The sequence below is a fragment of the Helianthus annuus genome, chromosome 1 (genome assembly GCF_002127325.2).
Source record: "Helianthus annuus cultivar XRQ/B chromosome 1, HanXRQr2.0-SUNRISE, whole genome shotgun sequence".
NCBI lineage: Eukaryota > Viridiplantae > Streptophyta > Magnoliopsida > Asterales > Asteraceae > Helianthus > Helianthus annuus.
The window spans coordinates 48,701,671-48,722,263 of record NC_035433.2 but is presented as its reverse complement, the minus strand read 5'-3'; the positions used below and the strand labels follow the sequence as shown (position 1 = coordinate 48,722,263).

Sequence of the window (20,593 nt, the reverse complement as noted above, 5' to 3'; positions counted from 1 at the left end):
TGCCCACTTAGCCATTCTCCCTGACATCTCCGGTTTCCTGAGGACATTCTTAATTGGAAAATTAGTTTTAACAACAATAGTATGGGTTTCAAAATAATGCCTTAACTTAGTGGATCCCATGATTAATGCAAGAATAAGTTTTTCGAGGTGTGAGTACCTGGATTCGGCATCAAGTAAACTTTTACTTACATAGTAGATAGGATATTGTGTACCTTCATGATCCTTGACAAGGACTGCACTTACAGCGGTTGAGGATACCGCCAGGTATAAGGATAACACATCTCCTTTTTCCGGTTTTGCTAATGCTGGTGCTGAGGACATATATTCTTTAAGGGCTTGTAAAGCGTTCTCATGTTTCTCAGTCCATTCAAACTTCTTATTCTTCCTTAGGATATCGTAGAATTCTTTGCATCTTTCTGAGGATTTCGATATGAACCTGTTCAAAGCTGCTATCCTGCCTGTCAGTCTTTGAACATCCTTGGCATTGGCAGGAGATTTGATATTTATTAATGCTTTGATTTGTTCCGGGCTTGCTTCAATGCCCCTCTGGGTTACCATGTATCCTAAGAACTTTCCTGCCTTAACACCAAAATGGCATTTTGAAGGATTAAGTTTCATGTTGTAATTATCAAGGATATCGAATGCTTCTTCCAAGTCCCTTAGGTGATCCTCAGCTTTCTTTGATTTGACTACCATATCATCTATGTATACTTCCATAGTTTGTCCAATTTGATCTTTGAACATCATATTCACCAGCCTTTGGTACGTTGCACCTGCTCGAAGTAGTCTCTCTACTTCTTCTTGGATAATGGCATTCCTTTCTGGTGCAAACTTCCTCCTTTTTTGATGGATTGGTTTGATAGACCTGTCAATGCCAAGTTTGTGAGTAATAATATCCTTAGATATACCTGTCATATCTTTATGTTTCCAAGCAAAGGTAGATTTTCTTCTTTTGAGGAAGGATACTAAGTCTTCTTTCATCTTGCCAAGGATCCCTGATCCGATATAGATTTTTGATTCAGGATCACTAGGATCCAAGAGGATTTCGTCCACATCTTGTTCCCTTGCCTCCAAGACATTCCTCGGAGGATACTGCTATTGCTCCCTTGGCTTCGAGGTTGGCTTCATGGATGAGGTATAACAATCCTTAGCCTCCTGCTGATCACTGTCGATCTTGATTATCCCCCATGGGCTAGGGAGTTTCACACATTGATGGTAGGTAGATGGAACTGCTTTCATGTCATGTATCCAAGGCCTGCCAAGGATAACGTTGCAACAAGACAAACAGTCAATAACACAAAATTTTTGGTAATTATGTAATCCTTCCACGTAGATTGGGAGTTTGATGTCCCCTAGAGTTTTCTTCGTTTCCCCACTGAATCCTACAAGCACGGAGGATCTCGGTGTGATGTCTGATTCTGGGATTCCATCTTCTTCAGGACATCAAGCTGGATAATGTTTACTGAGCTCCCTCCATCAATAAGGATCCTGCGGACAAAATGGTTAGAGATAAAGAGAGTGATAACTAAACTATCATGGTGAGGATCCTGAATGTTAATGCGATCATCCTCATCAAATGTTATCATCTTCCCTTCTGAGACACTTGAGGTTCTAATAGGCCTTTCTCCATTATCCATTTTTGATTCTTTTGCATGTCTTTTGGCCGCTGAAAAGGATGTACCACAGATGTCTGATCCTCCGGATATAAAGTTGATCACTTGTGCGTTTGCCGGAGGTGCTGGAGCCTTTTCAGGGATCCTTTCAGGATCCTGGGTCCTTTGCTTTTTTCTCCCTAACAATTCTTTTAGATGCCCCTTGCTTAGCAGGTATCCAATTTCTCTTCTTAAGGCTATGCAATCTTCAGTTAGATGCCCGAAATCCTCATGGTATGCACACCATTTGGACTTGTCTTTAGTCCCGGATGGTTTATCATTCTTCCTGGGCCACCTAGCTTTTTCATTTAGATTCTGCATTGCAAGGATTAGTTCATGATTATCAACGGAAAAACAATATTCTGAGATTGGAGGATATTCTTCATCATCCTCTTCTTGGTCAACAGCATGCACATTCTTGTTCTCATTTCTATGGTAGGATTTGAACTTGTTGCTCTTGAAGGAGGATCCTTGCTTCTCCGGTTTTGAGGATCCCACTTGTCTCTCCTGGATCCTCTTGTCATCCTCTAGCCGGATAAACCTGAGTGCTCGAGTTCTTACTTCATCTAAATTCCTGCATGGTGTCATAACAAGATCATCATAGAATAATGAATCCTTAAGCAGTCCCATTTTGAAGGCTTCAACAGCCGTAGCCATATCCAAGTTGGGAATGTCCAAGGATTCTTTACTAAATTTAGTTATATAATCCCTTAATGATTCATTATGATTTTGAGTTATCCTGTACAAATCGCTAGTTAATTTTTCAAATTTTCTACTACAAGAGAATTGGTTATTGAATAAATTAACTAAATTAGCAAATGAAGTAATAGAGTAGGGGGGAAGACTTAGCAGCCACTTAAGAGCTGATCCAGTTAGTGTGGATCCAAATCCTTTACATAGGCATGCTTCCTTCAACTTTTCTGGGATAGGATTGATTTCCATCCTTTCCCTGTATTGTGCTATATGCTCCTCTGGATCCGTTGTGCCATCATACAACTTCATGGTAGGGATATGGAACCTTTTGGGTACCTCTGCATCACAAATTGGTGGTGCAAAGCGAGATACCTTGTGGCTTCCATCTGCAATCTCTGGGATAGGCTTGACTACCCCTGGAACACTTGAGATCATGTCCTTTAGTTTCTGTAATTCCCTGGCCATAGCATGATTGGTACCTGTATCCTGCATGAATCCATGGTTAGTGGTAGGATAATTATTTAAAGTGTTACCTCCCATTGGGTTCAAGTTAGGGAATCCATATTGCTGGGATTCTGGAACAATGGAGGGACCAGTGGAAGCAATGGTCTGCATTGGAATGAAGTCCCCTTGATGGACATCTAGACTTCCTGTTTGCAAACTTTTTAGGGATCCTGGCATCTGTAAGGATCCTGGTATCTGGGATGATCCTGGAACGAAGGAGGATCCGTGAACCTGGGATGATCCTGGAACAAAGGAGGATCCTTGGCCCTGGAATGATCCTGGAACAAAGTAGGATCCTTGAAACTGCTGTGCCCCCGGATAGGCTCCCGGATTCATGAAGGATCCCATGTATTGAGGATAGGATCCTATTGGCTGAAAATGTGAATCTGATGTCTGAGTCATTGCTGCCGAGTTGAGACGTGATCCTCTTGACTCCCCTATGATTTGCACGTCGGGGATCCCTGATGGCTGGGTAGTGATCATTGGAGTATCGAAGCTCAAGGATTTGGGCATCAGCGGAGAATGATCCTCTGCCGCTTTCTTTTGTCTTTTGAGATCTCCAATTTCCCTGAGGATCCTTTCGTTAGTTTCATCTTGCCGCTGCATACGATCCTTCATCTGCAAAATTAAAGCAAATACATCACTAGTACTGGGAATAGAAGAATTCATAGCAGAAGAAGATAAAGGTTTAGAGAAAGTGGGAGTTGATCTTTTCTCAGTATTTTTCTGAGATCCTGCCGGTGGAGGAGGCAAGGTGATCTGTGATGAGGTGACTGCAGACATCGCCGTGGACGTGTTCTTCAATGATGAAGCCATGTAACTCTTTGAAATGGTTTCGAACAAAAGATTTTCTTATGAATGAAGCACCAATTGCCCCACGGTGGGCGCCAAACTGTTTTGGTCAAAAATCACACAAGGATAATGTAACCAAACTTTATGAAAACGGGGTATGATGCTTGGTTAATTATGAAAGTAAAGGATCACTTCTGTGATAAAGATGCAAAGACACAATGATTTATACGAGGAAAAAGCCCTTGATCAATGAATGATCTCCGGCATAAAAAACCTCGGGTGATGGCAACTACCGATCACCAACTTCAATATAACAAAAATATGATTACAACTTTGGATGATAATGAGCTGAGTACAAGGATCACTATTGCTTTTGGTGTCTAAGTGTGTGAGAGTTGCGTTGTATGTCGTGTGTGTTCTTCCGAATGAGGAAGAGTGGTATTTATACATGTGTTGGTGACCTATTTTAGGTAGCTAGACTAATATTCAGCTCATTACCCCTTTAGAAATGAGATACAATCTAGCCTAAATAGCCGCCCATAAATCAAGCCATGTTTCCATATCCTGTGCAACGTCTATCTCTGATTTAGCTCTTGCCATAATTGTGAAGACGCGTCCCTGGATCATGACGCCTAGAGCGTATCCTGCTAGATGTTCCTGCAAAACAATATTGTATTAAGTCGAAGTGGCCGTTAGTATGAGGATCACCATAATGTCTCATGATCCTGATCCTGAAGTCCTGCTGAGGATCACTGTCTGCCAAAGAAACAAGGATCACTGGTTAGGATCATGTGTAAGGATCACCTATAATAAAAATCCAGCCCTAACACAAACTTTTTAGGGATCCTGGCATCTGGGAGGATCCTGGTATCTGGAAGGATCCTGGTATCTGGGATGATCCTGGAACGAAGGAGGATCCTTGAACCTGGGATGATCCTGGAACAAAGTAGGATCCTTGAAACTGCTGCGCTCCCGGATAGGCTCCTGATTTCATGAAGGATCCCATATGCTGGGGATAGGATCCTGCCGGCTGAAAGTGTGAGCCTGATGTCTGAGTCATTGCTGTTGATCCGAGGTGCAATCCTCTTGACTCTCCCATAATTTGCACGTCTGGAATTTCCGATGGCTGAGAAGTGATCATTGGAGTATCAAAGCTCAAGGATTCGGGCATCAGTGGGGAATGATCCTCTGCCGTTCTCCTTTGTCTTTTGAGATCTCCAATTTCCCTGAGGATCCTTTCATTAGTTTCATCCTGCCGCTGCATACGATCCTTCATCTGCAAAATCAAAGTAAATACATCACTAGTACTGGGAATATAAGAATTCATAGCAGAAGAAGATGGAGGTTTAGAGTTAGTAGGAGTTTGTCTCTTCTCAGCATTCTTCTGGGATCCTGCCGGTGGAGGAGGCAGAGTGTTCTGAGACGAGGTGACTGCAGACATCGCCGTGGACATGTTTTTCAATGATGAAGCCATGTAATTCTTTGAAATGATTTCGAACAGAAAGTTTTCTTATGAATGAAGCACCAATTGCCCCACGGTGGGCGCCAAACTGTTTTGGTCAAAAATCACACAAGGATAATGCAACCAAACTCTATGTAAACGGGGTATGATGCTTGGTTTATTGAAAGAGTAAAGGATCACTTTAGTATGTAATATGCAAAGACACAATGATTTATACAAGGAAAAAGCCCTTGATCAATGTATGATCTCCGGCATAAAAAACCTCGGGTGATGGCAACTACCGATCACCAACTTCAATATATCAAAATATGGTTACAACTTCGGATGATAATGAGCTGAGTACAAGGATCACTATCGTAATGTGTGTCTAAGCGTGTGAGAATTGTGTTGTGTGTTCTTCCGAATGAGGAAGAGTGGTATATATACAAGTGTAGGTGACCTATTTTAGGTAAAAAGACTAATAATCAGCTCATTACCCCTTTAGAAATAAAAGTAAATCTAGCCTAAATTATCGCCCTTAAATCATGCCAAGTTTCCATATCCTTCACAACGTCCATCTCCGATTAAGCACATGCTATAGTTGTAAAGACGCGTCCTTTGATTGTGATGCTTAAGAGCGGATCCTGCTAGATGTCCTGCAAAACAACATTAAATTCAACGAAAGCAACTGTTAGCATGAGGATCCTATGATGGTCCGTGATCCTGATCCTGGAACTCTGCTGAGGATCACTATCTGCCAAAGAAACAAGGATCACTGGTTAGGATCACACGTGAGGATCATGTATTGTAAAAATCCAGCCCCAACACCGATCACCAACTATAATTAATCAAATAATCTTTACAACTTGGGATGATAACAAGCTTGTTACAAGGATCACTAGTGTGCAATGTGTATGAAATCGCCAATAAGTTGCAGAGAGCTTGCGAGTGTGTGTGTGTTTTCTATTCTCTTCTAATTCAAGCTGTTATCCCCTTATAAAAATAGAAATAAACTAACTAACTAACAATCCGCAAAAGGTGCTAGCTTCCCACAATCTCCATAACGTTCACGAAGGCTATGAACGTGTGGAATTGTAAGGTATATTCCCCTGGAATCTCGGCAAGACCAAATCCCATTTGAATACTCCTGCAAAACAAGCTCACATACAATGGAAACAACCGTTAGTGTTAGGATAACAATGAGGATCCTGGATCCTTAATCCTACAACGTCTTCTGAGGATCCTTAATTCAAAAAGAATTGAGGATCCGTGATCCTGGCTGCACTTGAGGATTCGTGATCGTTAGGTTTAGAAAATCCCCCCTAACAATTGCCCCCAAAATATGAGGAATAATATATCGTTTAATGAGTCATATTTTTGATCTTATCTCCAACGAACTGACTTACAGATATATAGTCGTTAGAATCGAACTAGCCGTTGTAGATCATACCTCAGCGACATGACATCCTGCAAAACCATCATTATAAATTTGAGATTAGAGATAAGGATCGATAGGCATTTAAATTCGTGCGTTACTTCCCTTTAAATCCTCATTCAAAGATCGATCAGGTATCTCTCTTCTCCTTCTCTCTTCATCTTCTTACTCTGTTCTTCTTTTTTATCACCACCCATGACAAAGATGGTTCTTCGATCCTCACCGGCTAAGGACCCAAAGAAGGATAGTCCCTTGAAAAGCCAAGGCATTATCCAAAATCCTTCAAAGGAACACTGCTGCTTCACCGACCCAGAGATTGACCGGATTCGCCATTGTTTTCCGGCGGATACTGTCTTCAAGTCCTTCGACCCTTCTGCAAAGAGTGATTCCGTCTCTGACACTTGGGTTGCTTTTCTGGCCACCCCATTCTTGATAGGATTCTCCTATCCTTTCCTTGCCTTTACCCAATCCTTTTTTGCACTCACCGGTATGTGCTATATCCAGGCCATGCCGATGATGTGGAGGGTTTTGCATACCTTAGAGAACATCATAGAGCAAGAAGGTATAAAGATAGGAATGTCGGAACTGGCTGAGCTGTACAATCTTGTGAGCCATGGTTCACACCATTTCTTGTTCAAACACAAACCTGGTGATTCTCACCCAATCCTCAAGACCACAAAAAACGATACCAACTGGAAGAAGCGTTTCTTCTTTGTTAGGAGAGATTCTATTCCAAACGGGAAATATCTCCCCAAAATGTGGACCACCCATGGTAGGACATAGGGTCCTTATAAAAGGATCATAGGATAACCCTGTTTCTGTTGAGGATAACTGATCCTTTTTTGTCTTTTTATGCAGCTATCTCAGTCTCTCATCTCATTCAGTCACCTGCAACAAAAGAAAGGATCGCTGCCTTTTGGAGCCTTGATCCTACAGTTAGATCATTCCAGGCAAACACAAAGGATTCACAAGAAGTATCCTCCGGTTCAGTCATGATGTCAAGTAAGTGTTTAGATTTATGTATGATTAAATAGATATAAATTAAGGATACTTATCTGTTGTTTGCCGTTTGTAGGTGCTGGAAAGTCCTCGAAATCAGCTTCTTGCTTCAGCGTCAGTGATCTTGATGCTGTCACTGCCCGATCCGGCAAGAAACGAATCGCCACCAGCCCTAGCGTCCCAGCTCCTAAGCCTGTCACCTCCAAGGGCAAGGGAGGAAAGAAGAGGAAGACCACTGAGGCTGATAATCTTGAAGGCCTGCCCCTCATCCGTCATTAGTTTGAAGAATATTTCTCTGATGTAAGGATCCCTGATCCTTAATTCTATCCTACCCATCTGAGGATAACGGATCCTGAGTTGTATCTTTCCTTTTTTGCAGAAATTTGCTGAGATCCAGATGCTCTTTGATGCGTATGTTGAAGAAGCTAAGCAGAAGCACTTGGACTTTCAGAAGATCTTCCTGGCAAAGGATGAGACCATCTCTACCCTCGAGAAGGAGCTTAACTTGGTGAAAAATCAGCTGGTCATGGCCCACATCAATGCTGATCATGAGAAGGCTGAAGTGATGGAGGGTGCTAAGGTTTCTGCCGCCATTGCTATGTTCAAGATCAGGCTCCAGATGGCGAAGGAAGCTGAGGATCCTAGGTTTGACAAGGCTACCTGGGATCAGGAAGGCTGGAAGGCCAAGCTAGCTGCGCTGGAGGATGAAGAGGAGACTGAAGAGATTCTGGCGATCGAGGCAAGCGGCAGTGGGGCGAAGGATCAGGCTGATGATGCAGAAGCTGGAGGTGATGGCGATGCAGCGAAGGTGTAGGCTGCAACAATGGGCGATGATGGATTTATCTAGACGCGGCCAGAGCCCATTTTTTAGGATTTATGGTTTTTGTTTGTTGGTGTTTTAAACAATGGTTGGTCTGTACTCAAACAATAGTAATTAGGTTTAAGGATCACCGATCCTTCAGACAATAGGTAGGATTACAAATGGTGGAGGGATCCTCTGTTTGGGGGATGAAGCCATTGTGATCCTGCCGTCTTTTTTATTCCTGCACTAAGACCTCGTTAATATGGACACCTTTTGCCAACCCAAGTGGACGGGCCACGTTTTGCTGGTAGAAACTTGGGTTGGCAATTTTGACAACCTTTTAAGGGTTTAATCCTTTGGTAAATAAATAAAACCTTAATCTTTTGGCTATTTCATGTGTTGTTATATTTGTAAATGCTTTGTTTTTCAATTGTTATGATACATTTTGCTTGAATTCATGAGTTAAAAACTATGTCAAAAAGTTTAGGATATGATCAAGGATCAAATATCCTATAATCGAAAAATTCAAAAAGTGAACTAAGTTAAGGATCATTTAAGCTGTTGTCAAAGAATAAGGGTCACTTAGGTAAATAAAGAATAAAATTAAAGTGATTAAGGATCACCTGAGAATCCAAGTTAGGATCCAAAACCTTTAATATTTACAATCAGGATAACCGAAAGACAAACCTTAATAAAAGGTTAGGATCAAGGATCCTTAGTTGTTTAGCTCCAAAAACCTGAAATGGAACATAACTTGGGACTAAGCCAATATAAGAGAAGAGTTAGCAACTGGGGACAAGCCCAACAATTCTGGGGACAAGCCCAATAAACTGGGGACAAGCCCAAAAAACTGGGGACAAGCCCAAAGGATCTTGTGTAAACTGGAGTATGGCCCTCACTGGCGACTATCCAAACTTAGTGACATGAAAATGCCAAAACCTTAGCTAACGTGAAAACGTTAGAAACCTTAGGAATGGATGTATGGTACGTCTACCATTATATGTAGGATCCTGAATGCAGCCAGTACAATGAAATTGTCAGCCCCTAAAGCGGGTACTGGTCCCACTGCCTTAAACTGCACCATGATCATCGTGCGCTACTGGCGATGCTGGGGACAGCCCCCAAAAACTGGGGACAAGCCCAAAAAACTGGGGACAAGCCCAAATACTGGGGACAAGCCCATATAACTTAGAAGACTTCTGTGGATACTTGATCCTTTGCTAAGGATACCTCAGTCTTCTGCAAAACTCGGAACTAAATGAAAGAAGGATAAAGGATCCAGGATCCTTCTCCTTGTAAATAAGTTAATTAAAGAAGTGGATAAAATTGAGGTTAGATCATTACCAGAGTGAGGATAATCTATCCTCTGAGGATCCTTCATAGACATCGGACACGGAAACAATTGAGGATCCTGGATCCTTATTACATGAAGTATCTCTTTAGGTGGACAGCATTCCATGCTCTTGGTAGCAAATCTCCTTCCATTGTTAATAATCGATATGCCCCCTTTCCTGCCTCAGCTTCAATAAGGTAGGGACCTTCCCACTTTGGTGCTAACTTGTCATCAGCAGGATTGGTGGTATTTTGGAATGCTTTCCTCAACACCATATCACCAACTTGAAACTTCCTGATCCTCACATTCTTGTTATAAGCTCCAGCCATCCTTTGTTGATAACTAGCCATTCTTATCCTTGCCAAATCCCTGAGTTCTTGTATGGTATCCAAGTCTTGAACCAAGTTTTCAGCATTTCCTTCAGGATCACGAATGCTTGTTCTTGCAGTAGGAACCACCATCTCTGTAGGGATCACTGATTCTGCTCCAAACACTAAAGAAAATGGAGTCTGGCCAGTAGCATTCTTGGGGGTTGTTCTATCAGCCCATAGTACATAATGTAGTTCTTCTGCCCATTTTCCTTTCTTGGATCCAAGCTTCTTCTTCAAGTTGTTGATGATGATCTTGTTGGATGATTCTGCTTGACCATTAGCTTGTGGGTGGACTGGTGTTGATGTTATCATCTTAATCCCCCAGCTGTCACAAAAGTTAGTAGTTCTACTCCCAATAAATTGGGATCCATTATCACAAACAATTTCAGAAGGAATTCCAAATCTGGTAATAATGTTTCTTTTAATAAAGGATATCACTTCTTTTTCTCTGACTTGAGCAAAAGCTTCAGCTTCTATCCACTTGGAGAAGTAATCAGTCATAGCAAGCATAAACACTTTTCCACCAGGTGCCTTGGGAAGTTTGCCAACTATATCCATTACCCATATCATGAATGGCCAAGAAGATGATATAGGATGCAGGAGCTCTACTGGTTGGTGAAGGATATTACTATGTCTCTGACAAGGATCACATCTCTTGGCATAATTAACAACATCCTTCTTCATTGTAGGCCAATAGTATCCTGTTCTAAGGATCCTTGAGAATAGTGCTCTGCCCCCCCAGTGTGGTTTCCACAATCTCCTTCATGAAAATCCTTTAGGACTTCTTGGATTTTTGGATCCTCGATGCATCTTAGATATGGTCCTGCAAGAGATCGTTTATGTAACATGTTATTCAATATTGTAAATTGAGATACCTTGATTTTGAAAGCCCTGGGGTTTTCTCCTGTAGGAATCTCTCCATGCTGTATATATCTCATGATTGGAAAGATCCATGATCCTGAATGAGATTGTGTATCATTACTAGGGATGATTGTAGAATCCTCCCCTATCTCCATGGCTACATGATCCTCAATAGCAGGAGTTAGGATATGAATAATAGGGATCTTGATATCCTCTGGAATCTTCAAGGATGATCCTAGGTTGGCCAATGCATCAGCTTCTGCATTCTCTTCTTTGGGTACCTGTGTCAAACTAAAGGAAACAAAAGAGAGTGCCAATTCTTTGACTATCTCCAAATATTTGATTAGCTTTTCACCTTTAACAGCATAGGATCCATTAAAGTGATTAGTAATTAACAATGAATCTACATGTACCTCAAGATACCTGATCCTCATGTGCTTGGCAATTTGCAAACCAGCTATCAAGGCTTCATATTCAGCCTCATTATTAGTAGTTTGAAACTCACAATCGATGGAGTGGGGTATTATGTCCCCCTATGGCGATTTTAGTAGTATTCCGAGTCATGTTCCTTTGACATTAGAGGCTCCATCAGTGAAGAGTATCCAAGGATCCTTTGTCTCTTCAAGCTGCTGACTTCTAACTCAGCTTCTCTTTGCAAGTCACTACTGAAATCTACCACAAAGTCAGCTAAGGCTTGGGATTTAATGGCAGTCCTTGGTTCATATCTTATATCATAAGTACTAAGCTTCACTGCCCATTTAGCCATCCTTCCTGACATTTCAGGTTTCCTGAGAACATTCTTAATTGAAAAGTTAGTCTTAACAATAATGGCATTGTAACACCCTAGTTATTTTATATGTAAATACCACAATTAGATGTGTAGTTAGGACCACACATATTATATAAATACGAGTTTATTAAAACTTTTAATAAATCATAAGTTATTCTACATAACGTGATCGAATTCGTTGTTTAAAAATTACAACGTAGCAAAATGCGGAAGCGTGTATCATTATCGTGTTCGGTTCTTCGCTGAGCTTGATCGTCTTCCGGCATCCAAGGTGTACCTACATTTCATAAACATGAAATGCTTTAGTCATACGGGGTTTAAATCATGTCCGAACGATGTCCGGGAAACAATTGATTTTCAAATGAAAAACAAAAAAATATATAAAAAATATCTCCACCGTAAATTACGGTGGGACCGTAATTTACGGTGGCACCTGGGTTCAAGCTTTTCTACCGTAAAACAGTAGACCTTCACCGTAAACAAATCATCTCCACCGTAAATTACGGTGGGACCGTAATTTACGGTGGACACTGGGTTCAGCCTTTCCATTTTGCCGTAATTTGACACGAAATCTTTCGTATCTTTCAAACTGCTTATCCGTTTGACCTACCGTTTCTTCCTACATGTTTGTAATTTAATTCTCCATTATATGGAGTTAAGATCTGACATCCGGATTAAATAAAATTGAGACTTTTAAGCCTTCGGCTTATTATCTTTTCAACAATTTTCGACCCGACTATGTGATTATCAAACAAACATGTTTGTTTGACCTCCATTCATCATGAACCCTTAATTTCTAATATTGTCAATCATATTAAGTACTGAACACGGGTTTCTACACAATTATTTACCCGTTTTCGTTTAAAATCTTATTTTGACCCGTTAAGGGTATTTACGACCATTTTAGCACGAACGGTGCTCATTTCTCATGTACCTCATAGTTCCACCAATTTGTTATTAGCTAGTCTTCCACTACAACTATGAATGTGGTGGATTTAACGAAATGGACTATTTATTCCGAGTTTAATCCTACGGATGTGTATTTTTGCGGCAACACACAATTTAAGCATTTAACTCTTGAAAGTTTATGTCTACAACTTTCATGCGCGTCTAAAGGTTACAAGATCGTAAGATAAGTTCCTAAACAACCTTTATAAGTTGTTTGCTCAATTTACACTTCAAGGGCAATTTAGTCGACATTAGCCTCTCATTTACTACGAGAGGCTTTCACTACCTATTTGACCAAGTTTGTATGTTAACTATAATCGTATGCATACGTACCTGGCTAGGGTCAACATATAGACCCAATTTATACCTTGCTTTTATCATCACACTTAGTGTGGGCGAAATTAACTGAATCGCAAATCGCTCCTGTTAACACAAGACTTGACAATCGCATTAGTCGATGTTGTCAAATAGTGTTATCACCACCATTTGACCCGTTCGGCCTATATGCCCAACGTTGCCTATTAAATCAAAAACATGGTTTTTGACTTCTAATTCATACATCCATCCCGTCCCGGATTTCATTACCGAATCCCCTTTTTTTTTTGCCATAAACATGGTTTTTATCATCTTTATATGTTCCGACTCGTATCAATCACGTCGGAAATCCATATTTTCAATATTAGCATTATTGCATCTATAACGTATAGAATGAACGAGTAATCTACACAATTATGTAAGTTTCACTTACCTTGCATCCGAGCTACGCTTTTCTTCCATGCTTGACTTGTTTGACCCGCTTTCACTCCAAGCTTCCACCTAGCTTGTTACGCGTCAAACTATCATCATCGTTTTCAAGGTGGTTAGTTTAATCATACTCTAATACGATTATTCCACCTTATGCATTTCATATCAAAATTGCTATTTATCGTATTATAGGTCAGTTTGACCTTTTTAATAGTCAAATGCCCATTAGTATACTAGTTTGCATTTTCGAGTTATCAACTAGTTTTAGCACTCTTTAACTACTCGGTAGGCGTTATCTTTAGACCTCCGTTTTAACCAAAGTTCTAATCGCGTTTAACACATTTAGAACTCTCTTTAATCACTTTTTGCATAATAGTCGAAACATCACAACTAGGTGTTTTAACTACAAAATTCTAGTTTCGAGCCTTCTTTGAGGCATTTCAACGAACACCTTAAGGGCAGAATTTTACATGTTTATTTATCATATCTCTAGCTTATCTCTTACCCCAAATTTCACATAAATCAACCATCTTAAAAAGTGGTTAACTTCTATAATTTCTGAATTCACTTCAAAATCGTCAATTTACACTAGATCAACAATCTATATCCTAGTGTTCATCATATTAACATAAAACCCACTTAGCTTATCAATGGATCATCATGAATCTCATAGTTTTTCCAACAATCTAACATGTTATTGACTAGGGTTTACTCCTAGACATCATATTACTTCAAGATTCACTCATGCATGACATAATCAAGCTCAATTTCAGTTTCTTACAAATAACCTAGAATTTTGAGATGGATCAAAACGTCACAATTTTACATACCTTGTGATCCTTTCAACTTGGTGTTCATGAATACGACCTTGGATTTCGATTTGGGACTGATTTGGCCTCTCAATTTCTTGGATTTAGGCAAGTTAGGGTTTGAGTAAGGAACCCTCCCTTGGCTCCTGTGATTGTCACGACCAGAACACACACTTTAAGTGTGTGTTTTGGTGTTTTAACTCTTGTTTTAATAAAACAACTTTCCCACTTGGCAACATTGGTCCCTCATGTTTCCTTTTGATCAAATGGAACTATAACTCACCTTTAGTCACTTAATCACATGCTACTAACTAGGTTAATTATTCATTGTTACTTTAGCGGGTTCGGGAAGTCATAACCCGTTATGTATTTAAGTCACGTTAATTCGGACTTCTTATAAACCTTATTTACTTGAAAACATTTATTAACGTTTTATTAAATATTAGGTTTATTTACTTAAATCCTAATATTTACTGGGTTACTCTCACCACTAACGGTATTTTACCCACTCCTTTGTATTAACAAGGTTTAATTACTAAACCCGTTTTCGGGGTGTTACAAGTCTACCCCCCTTAAAGAGGTTTCGTCCTCGAAACCTTTTCTTACATAGTTGATTGAGTTCTAAACTCAATGCGTTTTGACTTGAGTAATTCCTTAAGCATTACTCATACTTTAACCAATTGTTAGTATTACCAGAAAAATTATGGTAATGTCTTTCTGGTTACAGAACCTCTACGTACCTGATTCGACATAATGCGACTTGAAATAACGCAATTCCGTTATTTTTACTTGTTTAGTTAACTTAGCGATTTACATCGCTTTTAGATATTATCAAACTCTTGGTGAATCCGTTACCTTGACCCGTTTAAAGGTCTTTAGTGAAGTCTTTCACTTTTAGCAACAATTTTCTTTTTGTTTTCAAATTCATTTATTCGGTTTAGTTATACCGAATCTACCGCTTACAAGCAACCAGATTACTTAAATGACCTTTACCGCTCGCTTGGTTATAGTGTGATTCCACTTCACATTGCATTTCTTGACCGTGATCGTGTCACGCATGTTTAATTTATATCAACCTTTCATCTTCAAAAAGATCATTTTTCGAATATATCGTCTTGCGCCTATCAGCGTCAAGACTTGAACCCTTTATGATTATTATTCAAATTCCTGTCAGAATTTATATTTATAAAAATATTATTTCTTACTAAATCTGAATTTTAGTCTAACGTTTTTCTCTTAACTATGTCAATTACTCATGTCAAGGGAACTGACAACCCCTAATTTATTGTTTTTCGTTCTCGTTTTACGCGAGGGATCGTAACAAGTTCCCTCACCTTACGCTATTGACCCGTAGGTTCTTTCACCTAACCTCGTAGGCTATTTTCTTAAGCTTTCGTCTCTTTAAGACGAGGCCCTTATGATCCCTTTGCTTTAGTTCATGACCCGTCGGTCATTTTGGCCCCTCCATTTTTCCTTAATTGACTCGTTTGACTCATTTTAGGTGAATTTTCATCACCTATGAATGTCAGACTTCGTTCTTTATTTGACCCGTCCAACTTTGAAATGGTTGAACGCAATTACCAAAATTTATATTTGCGAAGATTCTTATCATCTTTTAGTCATGACTCATATTCCGAGTCTTTTTACTTTCTATTTCGCGTTCCTGTTTCTCAGTCTACGCATGTGTTTAAATCCTTACCCACCAACTGGGTGTTTTACCGAAGTCGTTATTATTGCAACCCTTACGGTATGTATTATGACTTCGTTTTACTTTTATATTCCTACTTCGTTCTCAAATTTGGTGTTTTACAAAATCGGCCTGTTAAGAGTCTTATTTGTATTCTTCGGGTTCGAGTGTAAGTACACTACCTCCTAATGCATATCTTGATCATTTTACATGTTTATATTCTTCGGGTTCGAGTGTAAGTATCACTCCCTCCCAATATTTGTCTAAATCGTTTTATATGCTTGATGTTTTCTGGGTTCGAGTGTAAGTACACTCCCTCCCAATAGCTTGATGTTTTCTGGGTTCGAGTGTAAGTACACTCCCTCCCAATAGCTTGATGTTTTCTGGGTTCGAGTGTAAGTACACTCCCTCCCAATAGCTTGATGTTTTCTGGGTTCAAGTGTAAGTACACTCCCTCCCAATAGCTTGATGTTTCCTGGGTTCAAGTGTAAGTACACTCCCTCCCAATAGCTTGATGTTTTCTGGGTTCGAGTGTAAGTACACTCCCTCCCAATAGCTTGATGTTTTCTGGGTTCGAGTGTAAGTACACTCCCTCCCAATAGCTTGATGTTTTCTGGGTTCGAGTGTAAGTACACTCCCTCCCAATAGCTTGTCTAAATCATTTTACATGCTTGTTTGTCCCTTCACTCGGGCTCATTATCCTAATGTAATACGCTCCCGTCACTTGGTTGTGCGTTTACATTATTATCAAATATTTTGTTTATTTGATTCATTTGGGCACTTTTTAATTAGTCCCATTCACCCTGCCCTTACTACATCGGATGTAACCGTGTCCGCCATAAGAAGTTCATGGTAACATATGCCGCTACTTACTTGGCCAGAGTAAGCGTTTAACACATGACACGCATGACCTTTTTACAGTTTTCACATCACGCCCTATGTAAGTAATACCTCTATCTGTTTTTCTTGGAAACAATATCCCGGATAGGTTTTCTATTCAGGTCTTTCCAAGTTTTAAATTTTACATATGCAACTTTTAAGTTCCTACTTATTGTTGCATATTACTATTTATGCTATTATTTAAAATGTGCACCTGGTACTGTTTTCCCCGACGGGCGTTCTTTGCCATTAACTTTGTTCGCGGTCATTACGCGATTTAGTCCTCGGTGAGTATGCTCCTCTTGTCATACTTCGGACCGTTCCCTCATCATATCCACAATTCGTTTGACTCTCGTCGTCTTCAAACGCGAGTGTCCTTCAATTAAAACATTCACAAAAGTTAGTAACGTCAACCTCAATAATCGCCCGTATTATGATACAAGGCTTTTTCTACTATACGCGTCAACGCGCGTATTTTCGTCAACTATTTCAATCATTTTAATTGGGGTAACGCGTATCACACGATAGCCCTATGTGTTGTTTACAACACTTTAGCATACTAACTATTCACGTACTTGTACTTACCGGATTTGCGATCAAGCCTCGAACCGAACACTATTCTTTGTCAAGAGCATAAGGTTTAAGTCCAAGCATGGTTCCTCCCCACCATACTCGAATCTCTTAAACCAAGGCTCTGATACCAACTTGTAACACCCTAGTTATTTTATATGTAAATACCACAATTAGATGTGTAGTTAGGACCACAAATATTATATAAATACGAGTTTATTAAAACTTTTAATAAATCATAAGTTATTCTACATAACGTGATCGAATTCGTTGTTTAAAAATTACAACGTAGCAAAATGCGGAAGCGTGTATCATTATCGTGTTCGGTTCTTCGCTGAGCTTGATCGTCTTCCGGCATCCAAGGTGTACCTACATTTCATAAACATGAAATGCTTTTGTCATACGGGGTTTAAATCATGTCCGAACGATGTCCGGGAAACAATTGATTTTCAAATGAAAAACAAAAAAATATATAAAAAATATCTCCACCGTAAATTACGGTGGGACCGTAATTTACGGTGGCACCTGGGTTCAAGCTTTTCTACCGTAAAACAGTAGACCTTCACCGTAAACAAATCATCTCCACCGTAAATTACGGTGGGACCGTAATTTACGGTGGACACTGGGTTCAGCCTTTCCATTTTGCCGTAATTTGACACGAAATCTTTCGTATCTTTCAAACCGCTTATCCGTTTGACCTACCGTTTCTTCCTACATGTTTGTAATTTAATTCTCCATTATATGGAGTTAAGATCTGACATCCGGATTAAATAAAATTGAGACTTTTAAGCCTTGGGCTTATTATCTTTTCAACAATTTTCGACCCGACTATGTGATTATCAAACAAACATGTTTGTTTGACCTCCATTCATCATGAACGCTTAATTTCTAATATTGTCAATCATATTAAGTACTGAACACGGGTTTCTACACAATTATTTACCCGTTTTTGTTTAAAATCTTATTTTGACCCGTTAAGGGTATTTACGACCATTTTAGCACGAACGGTGCTCATTTCTCATGTACCTCATAGTTCCACCAATTTGTTATTAGCTAGTCTTCCACCACAACTATGAATGTGGTGGATTTAACGAAATGGACTATTTATTCCGAGTTTAATCCTACGGATGTGTATTTTTGCGGCAACACACAATTTAAGCATTTAACTCTTGAAAGTTTATGTCTACAACTTTCATGCGCGTCTAAAGGTTACAAGATCGTAAGATAAGTTCCTAAACAACCTTTATAAGTTGTTTGCTCAATTTACACTTCAAGGGCAATTTAGTCGACATTAGCCTCTCATTTACTACGAGAAGCTTTCACTACCTATTTGACCAAGTTTGTATGTTAACTATAATCGTATGCATACGTACCTGGCTAGGGTCAACATATAGACCCAATTTATACCTTGCTTTTATCATCACACTTAGTGTGGGCGAAATTAACTGAATCGCAAATCGCTCCTGTTAACACAAGACTTGACAATCGCATTAGTCGATGTTGTCAAATAGTGTTATCACCACCATTTGACCCGTTCGGCCTATATGCCCAACGTTGCCTATTAAATCAAAAACATGGTTTTTGACTTCTAATTCATACATCCATCCCGTCCCGGATTTCATTACCGAATCCCTTTTTTTTTTTTTTGCCATAAACATGGTTTTTATCATCTTTATATGTTCCGACTCGTATCAATCACGTCGGAAATCCATATTTTCAATATTAGCATTATTGCATCTATAACGTATAGAATGAACGAGTAATCTACACAATTATGTAAGTTTCACTTACCTTGCATCCGAGCTACGCTTTTCTTCCATGCTTGACTTGTTTAACCCGCTTTCACTCCAAGCTTCCACCTAGCTTGTTACGCGTCAAACTATCATCATCGTTTTCAAGGTGGTTAGTTTAATCATACTCTAATACGATTATTCCACCTTATGCATTTCATATCAAAATTGCTATTTATCGTATTATAGGTCAGTTTGACCTTTTTAATAGTCAAATGCCCATTAGTATACTAGTTTGCATTTTCGAGTTATCAACTAGTTTTAGCACTCTTTAACTACTCGGTAGGCGTTATCTTTAGACCTCCGTTTTAACCAAAGTTCTAATCGCGTTTAACACATTTAGAACTCTCTTTAATCACTTTTTGCATAATAGTCGAAACATCACAACTAGGTGTTTTAACTACAAAATTCTAGTTTCGAGCCTTCTTTGAGGCATTTCAACGAACACCTTAAGGGCAGAATTTTACATGTTTATTTATCATATCTCTAGCTTATCTCTTACCCCAAATTTCACATAAATCAACCATCTTAAAAAGTGGTTAACTTCTATAATTTCTGAATTCACTTCAAAATCGTCAATTTACACTAGATCAACAATCTATATCCTAGTGTTCATCATATTAACATAAAACCCACTTAGCTTATCAATGGATCATCATGAATCTCATAGTTTTTCCAACAATCTAACATGTTATTGACTAGGGTTTACTCCTAGACATCATATTACTTCAAGATTCACTCATGCATGACATAATCAAGCTCAATTTCAGTTTCTTACAAATAACCTAGAATTTTGAGATGGATCAAAACGTCACAATTTTACATACCTTGTGATCCTTTCAACTTGGTGTTCATGAATACGAGCTTGGATTTCGATTTGGGACTGATTTGGCCTCTCAATTTCTTGGATTTAGGCAAGTTAGGGTTTGAGTAAGGAACCCTCCCTTGGCTCCTGTGATTGTCACGACCAGAACACACACTTTAAGTGTGTGTTTTGGTGTTTTAACTCTTGTTTTAATAAAATAACTTTCCCACTTGGCAACATTGGTCCCTCATGTTTTCTTTTGATCAAATGGAACTATAACTCACCTTTAGTCACTTAATCACATGCTACTAACTAGGTTAATTATTCATTGTTACTTTAGCAGGTTCGGGAAGTCATAACCCGTTATGTATTTAAGTCACGTTAATTCGGACTTCTTATAAACCTTATTTACTTGAAAACATTTATTAACGTTTTATTAAATATTAGGTTTATTTACTTAAATCCTAATATTTACTGGGTTACTCTCACCACTAACGGTATTTTACCCACTCCTTTGTATTAACGAGGTTTAATTACTAAACCCGTTTTCGGGGTGTTACAGGCATGAGTTTCAAAATAATGTCTTAATTTAGTAGATGCCATAATCAAAGCAAGGATAAGTTCTTCTAAATGTGAATACCTGGATTCAGCATCAAGCAAACTCTTACTTACATAATAGACAGGATGT

General features: G+C 39.3%; 2 long non-coding RNA genes across 2 annotated transcripts; both read right to left on the bottom strand.

The window, feature by feature from the left end:
- Positions 1-11,796: 11,796 nt before the first annotated feature.
- LOC110936073 lies at positions 11,797-13,430 on the bottom strand. The gene is made up of 2 exons (XR_002589696.2): positions 13,370-13,430; positions 11,797-11,950 (listed from the first exon to the last, which is right to left on the bottom strand). It is a non-coding gene; the product is annotated as an uncharacterized LOC110936073 (long non-coding RNA).
- Positions 13,431-17,525: 4,095 nt separating this feature from the next.
- Positions 17,526-20,092, bottom strand: LOC110936068. Its single transcript, XR_002589684.2, has 3 exons — positions 19,928-20,092; positions 19,102-19,189; positions 17,526-17,679 (listed from the first exon to the last, which is right to left on the bottom strand). It is a non-coding gene; the product is annotated as an uncharacterized LOC110936068 (long non-coding RNA).
- Between the last annotated feature and the right edge of the window lie 501 nt (positions 20,093-20,593).